Below are 11,575 nucleotides of genomic sequence, written 5' to 3'. Positions count from 1 at the left end.
CTGAAGATGAGGTAGCTGGTTTACAAACAGAGGCAATGTGTAGTGAGGAGAGGCTGTGATAGAGAAAAATTGCAGTTAATAGAATGAGTTGCAATGTAAAAGGTAGACAAGATCAGAAAGTGTGAACACAGGACTGAAGTATTCGTACAGTTGTTACTTACCCCGTAACTGGGTCATCTACCAGCAAAGATAGAGAGGTCCATTAAAGTCTGATGGTACTATTTTTAACAGTATTTATTGATAAAAATACACGTAAATAATATCAATGCACACATACAGATAACATACGTCATCAATACTAAATCTAAGAGCACGGGTATAATAATAATCAGTAAGAAATCATTTCCTGGGTCTTCAGAACTGACTTAATAGTGATCTTGCGATTCTCACAAAGGAGGGGGCTATTTTGTACCCTTCGGCCCCTCAGAGTTGTGGCATATTCGTAACACAGTATACAGAATAAGGTAGCTGAACTTGTAGTACAGTTGCAGATTGGCATGTATGATGCTGTAGACTTCAATGAATCATGGCTATAAGAAGATCATAACTGGGAGCTTAATGTCCAAGGAGACTCACTGTTTCAAGATGATAGGCAGGAAGGCAAAGGGGGTGGCATTGTCCTGTTGGTAAAAAATAAAATCAAATTATTAGAAAGAGGTGACATTAGGTTGGAAAGTGTTGAATCATTGTGGATCGAGCAAAGGAACTGCAAGAGTAAGAAGACCCTAATGGGAGTTGTATACACACCCCCAAACAGTAGTAAGGATGTGGCTTTCAAATTACAATGGGAGATAGAAAACGCATGCCAAAAGGGCAATGTTACAATGGTTATGGGGGACTTCAGAATGCAGGTAAATTGGGAAAATCAGGTTGGTGCTGGGTTCCAGGAGGGGAAATTTCTAGAATGCCTATGAAATGGCTTTTCAGAGCACCTCATGGTTGAGCCCAGTTTGGGATCAGAAATTCTGGATTGGGTGTTGTGCAATGAACCAGAACTGGTTAGAGAGCTTAAGGTAAAAGAACCCTAAGGGGAAAGTGATCATAATGTGAATTTACCCTGAAATTTGAGAAACTAAACTCAGATGTATCAATATTACCAAGGAATAAAGGGAATTACAGAGGCATGAGAGATGAGTAGGCCAGAATTGTTTGGAGAGGAACACTAGCAGAGATCAAGGCAGAGCAGCAATGGTTGGAATTTCTGGAAGCTATTCAGAAGGCACAGGATATATGCATCCCAAAGAGGAAGAAGTATTCTAAAGGAAAGGTGACACAACCATGGCTAACAGTAGAAGTCAAAGTCAACATAAAAGCCGAAGAGAGGGCATATAATACAGCAAAGATTAGTGGGAAGTTAGAGTGTTGGGAAGCTTTTAACAACTAACAGAAGGCAACTAAAAAGGCCATTAAGAACATAAAGATAGAATACAAAATTAAGCTAGCCAAGCTATCCTAAAGAGGATACCAAAACTTCTTTAAGATACAAATGAGGGGTGATTGATAAGTTTGTGGCCTAAGGTAGAAGGAGTCTATTTTAGAAAACCTAGCACAGTTACTTTTCAACATAGTCCCCTCCTACATGTGTACACTTAGTCCAGCGGTCATGGAGCATACGGATCTTGGAACTCCAGAAAATGTCCACAGATGGGTGATTGATAAGTTCATGACCTGAGGTAGAAGGAGATGAGTTATACAGCTCTCGTTACATGCACATACTGTTCAACTCTTTGAGTGATTATGCAGAAAGTTTGAAGTTAATAACATCTCCTTCTACCTTAGGCCACAAACTTATCAATCACCTCCGATGAGTTAACTGTCTACTGCAGGGTCTTGCGATCCGAGATGGTGCAATTTCCAAAACAGACAGTAATGCAGCTGCTCAGGATGCTCTCAATACAAGCACTGTAGAATGTGATGAGGATGGGGGTTGGGAGATGGACTTTGCATAGCCTTCGCAGAAAGTAGAGACACTACTGGGCTTTCTTTGCTATGGAGCTGGTGTTGAGGGACCAGGTGAGATTCTCTGCCAGGTGAACACCAAGAAATTTGGTGCTCTTAACAATCTCTACCGAGGAGCTGTCGATGTTCAGCAGGGAGTGCTTGCTCCATGTCCTCCTGAAGCCAACAATTCACTATCTCTTACTATCATTCCTTTCAGTTAGTCCTGACGAAGAGTCTCGGCCCGAAACATCGACAGCGCTTCTCCTTATAGATGCTGCCTAGCCTGCTGTGTTCCACCAGCATTTTGTGTGTGTTGTTTGAATTTCCAGCATCTACAGGTTTCCTCGTGTTTGCTCTTTAAAACCATCTCTTTTGGTTTGTTCACATTAAGAGATGGGTTGCTGGCTTTGCACCAGTCTGTTAGCCGCTGCACCTGCTCTATGTGTGCTGACTCATCGTTCTTGCTGATGAGACCCACCACAGTCGTGTCATCGGCAAACTTGGTGATGTGGTTCGAGCTGTGTGTTGCAGCACAGTCGTGGGTCAGCAGAGTGAACAGCAGTGGACTGAGCACACAGCCCTAGGGGACCCCCATGCTCAGTATGATGGTATTGGAGATGCTGCTCCCGATCCAGACTGACTGAGGTCTCCCAGTCAGGAAGTCTAGAATCCAGTTGCAGAGGGAGGTGTTCAGGCCCAGTAGGCTCAGCTTTCCAATCAGTTTCTGAGGGATGATTGTGTTTAATGCTGAACTGAAGTTTATGAACAGCATTCGAACGTACATGTCTTTTTTGTCCAGATGGGTTAGGGCCAGGTGGAGGGTGATGACAATGGCATCATCTGTTGAGCAGTTGGGATATTATGCAAACTGCAGGGGGTCCAGTGAGGGGGGCAACAGGGTCTTGATGTGCCTCATGATGAGCCTCTCAAAACTCTTCATGATGATTAATGTGAGTGCAATGGGATGGTAGTCATTGAAGCAGGACACTGAAGACTTCTTCAGCACGGGGACGATGGTGACGGACTTGAAGCATGTTGGAATGGTAGTGTTGTTGAAGATGTCAGTGAGAACATCTGCTAGCTGGTCTGCACATCCTCTAAGCACTCTACCAGGAATATTATCTGGTCCAGCAGCCTTCCATGGGTTGACCCTGCACAGGGTTCTTCTCACATCGGCCATGGTGAGACACAGCACCTGGTCATTTGGAGGAGGGGTGGACTTCCTCACCGCCAAGTCATTTTCCACCTCAAAACGAGCCTTTTTGTCACATGTATCAGTATTACAATGAAATAAAGTGAATTGCAGAGGCATGTGAGAGAGCTTTGCCCTGGTGGACTGGAGGGGGATACTGGCGGGGATGATGGCAGAGCAGAGGTGGCTGAAGTTTCTGGGAATAGTTCACAAGGTACAGGATAGATATGTTGCACAGAAGAAGCTCTCAAATGGCAGGGGCAGGCAACCATAGCTGACAAGGGAAGTTAAGGACTGCATAAAAGCCAAGGAAAGGGTATATAAGGTAGCAAAAGTGAGTGGAACGTTGAATGATTAGGAAGGTTTAAAAATCCAACAAAAGGCTCCTACAAAAGGTATAAAAAGGGAAAAGATGCAACATGAGGGCTAACTAGACAATAGTATAAAGCAGGATACTAAGACTTCTTTCAGTTTTATAAAGATTAAAAGTGTTGATATTGGACCACTGGAACATGATGCTGTTGAGGTAGTAATGGGGGACAAAGAAATGGCAGATGAAATTAATGGGTACTTTGCATCTGTCTTCACTGTGGAAGACACTAGTAGTGTGCCAGAGGTTCATGAGTCTCAGAGAGTAGGAGTGAGCACCATTGTTGTTACAAAGGAAAAAGTGCTAAGCCGACTCAAAGGTCTTAAGGTGGATAAGTCTCCTGGACCAGACGGACTACTTCCCAGAGCCCTGAGAGAGGTTGCTGAAGAGATGACAGATGCATTGGTCATGATCATTCAAGAATCACTTGATCCTGGCATGGTTCCGGAGGACTGGAAATGTCACTCCACTTGTTAAGAAGGGAGGAAGTCTAAACAGAGGAAATTATAGGCCAGTTAGCCTAACCTGAATGGTTGGGAAAGTGTTGGAGTCTATAATTAAGGATGAGGTTTTGGGGTACTTGATGGCTAATGATAAAATAAGTCAAAGTCAGCATGGTTTCTGTGAAGGGAAATCTTGCTTGACAAATCTGTTAGAGCTCTTCGAGGAAGTAACAAGCAGGGTGGACAAAGGAGAGGCAGTGGATGTCATTTACTTGGATTTTCAGAAGGCATTTGATAAGGTGCTTTACATGAGGCTGTTTAACATGATAAAATCTTGTGGTGTTACAGGAAAGATACTGGCATGGACAGAGGAATGGCTGGCAGGCCAGGAGGCAGCGAGTTGGAGTAAAGGAGGCCTTTTCTGGTTGGCTGCCAGTGACTAGTGGTGTTCCTCAGGGGTCAGTATTGGGACCGCTACTTTTCACATTGTTTGTCAGTGATATAGATAATGGAATTAATGGCTTTGTGACAAAGTTTGTGGATGATACAAAGATAGATGGAGGGGTAGGTCATGATGAGGAAGCAATGTAATTGCAGCAGGACTTGGACAAGTCAGAAGAATGGTCAAAAAAGTGCAGATGGAATGCAGTGTTGAGAAATATATGATAATGTATTTAGGTCATAGGAACAATAGTGTAGAGTAATATCTAAATGGGGAGGAAATTCAAACATCAGAGGTACAAAGGGACTTAGGAAGCCTCATGCAAGACTCCCAGAAGATTAATTTACAGGTTGCTTCTGGTAAAGAAGGCAAATGCAATGTTGGGATTTATTTCAAGGGGAATAGAATATAAAAGCAAGAACATAATGCTGAGCCTTCATAAGGCACTGGTGAGGCCGCACTTAGAGTATTGTCAACAGTTTTGGCCCCGTAATTCAGAAAGGATGTGTTGTCATTGAAAAGAATCCAGAGGAGGCTCATGATGATGATCCCAGAAATTAAGTTAACATATAAGAAGCATTTGGCAGCTTTGGGCCTGTACTCACTGGAATTTAGAAGAATGTGGGGGCGGTGGGAGATCTCATTGAAACCTACCGAATATTGAAAGGACTAGATAGGGTGGATGTGGAAAGGATGTTTCCTGTGTTTGGGGTATCCAGAGCTGGAGGGCACAGCCTCAGATTTGAGGGATGACCTTTTAGAACAGAGGTAAGGAGGAAATTTTTTGGGCAGAGAATATTGAACCTGTGGAATGCTCTGCCAAAGACTGCGGTGGAGGCCAAGTCCATGTGTAATACTTAAAGAGGAAGGTGATCATTTCCTGATCAGTCAGGGCATCAGGATATGGCGAGAAGGCAGGTATGTGGGGTTGAGTGGGATCCGGGATCAGCCATGATAGAATGGCAGAGCAGATGTGATGGGCTGAATGGCCTAATTCTGCTCCAAGATCATATGACCTTACAGCTGTGTCATCTATGAACTTTAGGATTTTAATGGATTTGCCTGTGAAGTTACAGTCATTTGTGTAAATGAGAACAGGAGGGTTGAAAGAACACAGCCTAGGGAGATCAAACAAGTTGGAGCCCAGCCTTACATACTGCTTCTTTCTTGTCAGGAACTTCATAATCCACTGACAGATACTGTAAGCTACAGCTAGCCTGGTTCGCTTGCTGTGGAACAACTCTAGAGCAATAATGTTGAAGGTGGAGCTAAAATTTACAAATAAGATCCTCACACAGGTGTTGGGGGAGTCCAAATGTTGAAGAATGTAATGAAGACACAAGTTAACTGCATCCTCAACTGAGCAATTTGGTCTACAAACAAACTGTAGAGGGTCAAAAAGAGGATCAGTAATGGGCTTAAGGTAGACCAACATCAGACATTCAAAGGTTTTCAAAACTACTGACGTCAGAGCGACTGGTCTATAATTATCCAGTAGCTTTTTTGGGAACTGGAATGATTGCAGCAACTTTAAAGCAGACTGGAACCCTGCATAATTGTAGGGAGGTGTAGAATATCTCAGTGAAGCCAGGTGCTAGAGCAGCAGGTGAGACACCAACAGGGCCTGCAATTTTATTTCATATAGAGATACATCGCGAAATAGGCCTTTCCAGCCCTTTGAGCCACACCAACAAGCAGCCTTGATTTACCCCTGATTTAACTCTAGCCTAATCACAGGACAATTTACAATGACCGATTAACCTACTAACCAGTACATCTTTGGACTGTGGGAGGAAACTAGAGCACCTGGTGAAACCTCAAGCATTTCACACTAAGGATGTACAGACTCCTTACAGACGATGCCCAAATTGAACTCTGAAGTCCCGAGCTGGAATAGCATCAGGCTAGCTGCCATTTTCTAATGTTCTGTTTTCCAAATAGCTTGTGAAGATCTTCTTGCTTCACAGTAAGTATAAGGTGGGATGGAGGAAAGGGGCAAAACAGGGAGGAGGGTGAAGGATGGATGGCGACTTAGGAGTGGTTCTGTACTTGGGGGGAGGGGTTGGATCTCAGCATATCAGGATCAGAGGAAGTGAGAAGAGATAGATGTTGATTGTCTTCGTGAAACCAATGAAACTGATTGAGTTGATTGGTAGAGTTAGGGGAAGGGAAGACTTGGGAGCACTTCTGCTTGGAATTGGTAAGACTTTGCAGGAACTCCAGACTGCCTGGCTATTGTGGTTGAAGTCTCTCTCTCTCTAGCTGATCCAATAAAGGCAGAGTTCAGGGTTTCAGAAGGAGGCTGAATGGAATATTATACATGTAGAAACAGACAGACTCAGCGATAGCTGAATAAAGTTTATCCGGAAGGTCAAATATGACAGCAGAGTCTGGTTCAGTCTCAACTTGATGTCAAGGAAAGGGGTGAATCAGAGTTCCAGGAATGGAGTTTGACACACACATAATGGCTTTGATCTGCTCATCAGGTGCTGGATGTCAGGCAAGCAGAAGGGCAGTGATATGGAAAATAAATGCATCAGTGTAGCAGTGGGACTTGACGTTGCGTTTTCTGATAATGTTACTGAGAGATAGCACATTGGTCGAAGTCAATAGTAATTAGGACAGATTCTTGCAGGACACCAAAAGCTGCTATTCCTTGGCTGTGACTAGACGGGTAAGAATGGAACAGAGTGGATGTGTTTCTACCCATGCAGCTCACAAAGGAATGTCTTTGGAGAAAGATGTTCTGATTAACTATGTCAAAGGCCATAAAACCCTAAGACATAGGAGCAGAACTAGGCCATTCAGCCCATTGGGTCTGCCCCGCCATTCCATCATGGCTGATTTTTGAGATACAGTGAGGAAGAGGCCCTTCCGGCCCCTCGAGCCCTGCTGCCCAGCAATCCCAGATTTAACTCCAGCCTCATCACAGGACAACTTACAGTGACCAATTAACCGACCAACCAGGATGTCTTTTATCCTTCTCAACCTCATTGTCCCGCTTTATCCCTGTAACCTTTGATACCCAACTAATCAAGAACCTATCAAACGCCGTTTTAAACATCTCCAATGATTTGAACTCCAGAGCCATCTGTGGCAATGAATTCCAGATTCTCTACCCTCTGGCTAAAGAAATTCCTCCTCATCTCTGTTCTGAATGGACGTCCCTCTATTCTGAGGCTTAAAATAGTGCAGGAACCACACCTCCATTCATCCAAATAGGGAGGAATGACTGTGGCATCAACTATTAAAAAATATAAATTTTGCATTGAGTTCAATAAGTTTTCTTGAAGTTTTTTTTTTCTCTGCTAGATTATATATTGCATTGAACTGCTGCTTCTAAGTTAATAAATTTCACGCCACATGCCGATGATAATAAATCTGATTCGGATAATATTTTCTTTTAATTAAGTAATTTTCTTTTAATGAATTAATTTTTAACAGTTCCATGGAAATATCTATACAATTACACCTACTTGTTTAACACTACATACAATTCTCCCATGGACTAATCAAGAAGGATGAGGCTAGGGATTATGGGTACTATTTTACCATTGTCACAAGTCCACTCGTTCCCATCTCAGGCTTTATTGAGGGTCGTTCTTGCACAGTTACATAGGCAGATGTTGACTGGAAGCTTGAAATTAAAGGAAGATCAAGATGCAATGGAATTATACAAGGATAGGTAAGTGAGGGATTTTTCTTGGAGTAGTGGGTGAAATTTGAGCCTGACAGGATTATTAGTAATAATAGATAATCAGGTAGCTAGTAGATAATTATCTGTTCAATGAGGAGAGATTGGGATGATTTAGACAAGGTCAAGTTATTGGCCATGTTAATAAGGTGAATTCAGGGGCTCAGTAGAGTGGAGTTAGGAAAGCAGTGAGGGAAGATGTTTATGGAGAAGGCAGTTTAGCCCATTGGGCAGGGAGAAGGGAGGAAAGTGGTGTGGTTGCAGAGCAGCCTTACTGACAAAAATAACGGTTCTTGCTTTTTGTTTGCTGAAGAGGGAAGTGGAGAGAAGGGACAAGCACTTAATAAGAAGATATATATGGTAGGGAAAAGGGGGTTGGATTATCTTTGCATTCCTAGCAATCCTGAAAAATTTAAAACAGTTTTGTCGAAGTGAATATGCAAGTATAAACCCATTAGTTTTAGGACTGTGGAGCTTAAGGACACACAGGGGGATCAATCTAGGGGAAACAGAGTGATAGTCTAAATGTGGTTTTAAGGCAAAAGTGCAGAGCCGGAGTGTGATTGAGTTGTCTGTAGACATGTTGTGAACAGAGGCCAAAAGATGGGAATTTGAAAGCCTGTTTCTAAGTTAACTCAGGTGATTGCTTCTTCCAGGAGTTGACACAAAAAAGAAAGCATTCATAACAGAATGAGAATGAAATTTTTTGATGTAATAATTACTAATTTCTAGATTTTCATGTCTTGAAATCTGAGCTTCAAAACAGCATATGTTTTACATAATCTTTGGAGATCTGAGTAATATGTCCCCAGAATATTTCTTTTATTATGAAAGCAACGTCATTTCACACTCTATTTCTTGTTTTCAAACTGACAATAAAATGACAGAACTCATTTCATTTCTACATATCAGTTCACCTGACTGGTTGCAGGACTGCCACACGAGGAGCGATTGAGATAATCTGTGAGTTCAGAAGAGTGACTGAAGAGCCACTGAGATGTGTAAAATTCTGATAGAGCTAGATTAGCTGATTGTAAGGAGGATACTGTAGGAGTTGAACAAAGGGTTTGACTCACAACGTTACGCTGAACCAGCTAAAAAGCAAATCAAAAGCACCCAAACACTGACCCCTCCTACCCACCTGGGGGTACAGATGGAAGAGTTAAAGTATTAGGATGCCAGCTAGAATATGTAGAGTTAGGAGAAATGTCTTCCTTCTGAAGGTGGTATACCTATAAAATTCTTTACCATAGTGAGCCATGGAGGCCAGGACAGTTAATGTGTTTAAAAAGGAGATACAGAGATTTCAAGATACAGGATGGATCTAGTGGTCTGGGGAGAGAGCAGCTACATAATATTAAGATAAAAGCCACAATTGTTTGAATAGCTCAAATGGCCACATAACTAACACCTGCTCTTACTTGTCGTGTTTCTATTCTATTTTCCAAGGAGCAGGTTGGTATTGTTGTTATAAAGTTAGACAAACCAATTCTGCTCTGGATAAAATGTCTTTTTTTACATATACCTCAGTGTATGGCTTGAGATGGCCCACTGGGGGAGGCAAGCTGCTTGACCTTCAACAATGATCCCTTCAGCTCCCAAACATAATCACCAATCTGCAAAAAAAAAAGGAAAGGCATGGGTTAAGGCTTTCCAGACCTCATTTGCAGCAGTGTCTCACAACCAGAAGAAATGAAAATGCTGAAACGTGGAGTCTTACCCTTGGCATCAAACCTACTGCTCCACCCCAGCAAGGAATGGATGCAAAGACATTGGGCAACTTGGCCTCTGTTGTGCTCCTAGACAATCCCATGAGCTACCTTGGGAATAATGTTGAAAACCATTGCAAAATTTCAACTTTGAGGTAAATGATTTCCTTGTTTTACTAGAATGAAGCTGGATTAGCTGCATAGCTCAGGATTGTCACATAGTTTTGAATTATTTATTTATTGAGATACAGTACGAAGTTGGCTCTTTGAGCCGTGCCACCCAGCAATCCCCCAATTTAACCCTAGCCTAACCATGGGACAATTTACAATGATCAATTAGCCTACCAACTGGTAAATCTTTGAACTGTGGAATGAAACCAGAGCACCTGGAGGAGACACACATGGTCGTGGGGAGAACATACAACCTCCCTATAGGCAGCAGCAGGAATTGAACCTGGGTCTCTGCGTGGCAGGTGAGAATTCTACCACTAAACCACCAATTTAAGCTAGGTGCTTAAAATGAGGAAAGTAATTGATGGTGTAGATAGAAGTTATTTCATTTGGTAGGGACCCAATAAATAGATTTGAACCAGAAATAAGCTTCTCACACAAAGGCAGTGGAATCCTTCCAGAAAGAGTCCAAGAAGTAGTCAATGGAAAATCTCAACAATGAACTAACTTGTCATATTGGTTTATTAGGCAAATAGTGTTAGTGAACTTGAAGTAAAGGCAGCAAAATCAATGCAAGGTTTTGATTGACTTTGAGATAACTGATGCCAAAGAGGGACAGAAAGGTCTAGCCTTCCGTAAGTTCTGACAATGCCAGTTTGAAGATCATTTGTTCCTGAATAATTTGTTGACTATGTCTGAAGCCTGCGGCTTGCCGTAGAGCATTGAGCTTCTATGTTTCTGGAGTACTTGTATTTACATATCGTTACCTTAACTAGAGCAGTTAAGCCCTTATGCTTTCAGTTTAATCTTAGCAAGTTAATTGTGACCGGCACGGCTTTTCCTGCATTCTATGATTATTTAAAGAGGAGTCTCGGTTAGCGCCTCAGTGTCGGTCAGTAGTTCCTCTGTTGGTATTTTTATGTCTAACCTCTTGTTCTGTCTCTTCCTGGGGAATCTGCCGCCCTCTGCTCCTGGGGCTTGAGTCACAGTGCTTCCCGTGACTGATGGTGCTTTCTGCCGCCCCCGGGCTGATTCGGAGCCAGTGGCCACTTTGACAGAGAGCCTACCATTCCTCCGCGCCTGGGTCTGGTCCTGCGAGCACACGCCGAGACAGCTCAAACTAAGCAAGTCCATTCTTTAACGAATAATTCTTGGCATGATTAGCATATACTGTAAAAAGAGCTGGACAAATTAACTGTGTGGTATCACGTCTATTAACACGGCGAGGTCCTGTAAAGACAACATATTTTAGCAGATAGTTATTGTGTTTCAAGTACATTTATTATCAAAGAATGTATAAATATACAACCTTGGGTTTTTTTTATTCAATAACTATCTATTCACTAGCCAGAATCCAGAGGTCGGTTTACATGGGGTGCGTGCTTTCAATGAACTGCTGAGGAAGTGGTGCATCGTAGTAGCTGTCCTCATTCAGTTGAAATGCTGGACAACCCCGTGCCGAGCAGCCCTGGCTGGTGTATTGACACCAAAAAAAACAACTCATTGAAGTTGTTAATGGAACTTGACTGCTCTCTTTACTTTCCTGTTGGTGCTACCCTCTTTTCTTGCAAACTCTGTCCAAAAGCTCATTTGTTTTCAGATATTTACACCGC

At 42.6% G+C, this 11,575-nt stretch overlaps 1 long non-coding RNA gene across 1 annotated transcript; it reads right to left on the bottom strand.

The window, feature by feature from the left end:
• Positions 1-430: 430 nt before the first annotated feature.
• Positions 431-9,873, bottom strand: LOC132390807 (uncharacterized). The gene is made up of 3 exons (XR_009511013.1): positions 9,803-9,873; positions 9,608-9,698; positions 431-620 (listed from the first exon to the last, which is right to left on the bottom strand). It is a non-coding gene; the product is annotated as an uncharacterized LOC132390807 (long non-coding RNA).
• Positions 9,874-11,575: the final 1,702 nt, after the last annotated feature.

Source organism: Hypanus sabinus, chromosome 3, assembly GCF_030144855.1.
Source record: "Hypanus sabinus isolate sHypSab1 chromosome 3, sHypSab1.hap1, whole genome shotgun sequence".
Lineage (NCBI taxonomy): Eukaryota > Metazoa > Chordata > Chondrichthyes > Myliobatiformes > Dasyatidae > Hypanus > Hypanus sabinus.
Note: the sequence above shows the minus strand (reverse complement) of the source record. Positions and strands in the feature narration are given on the sequence as shown.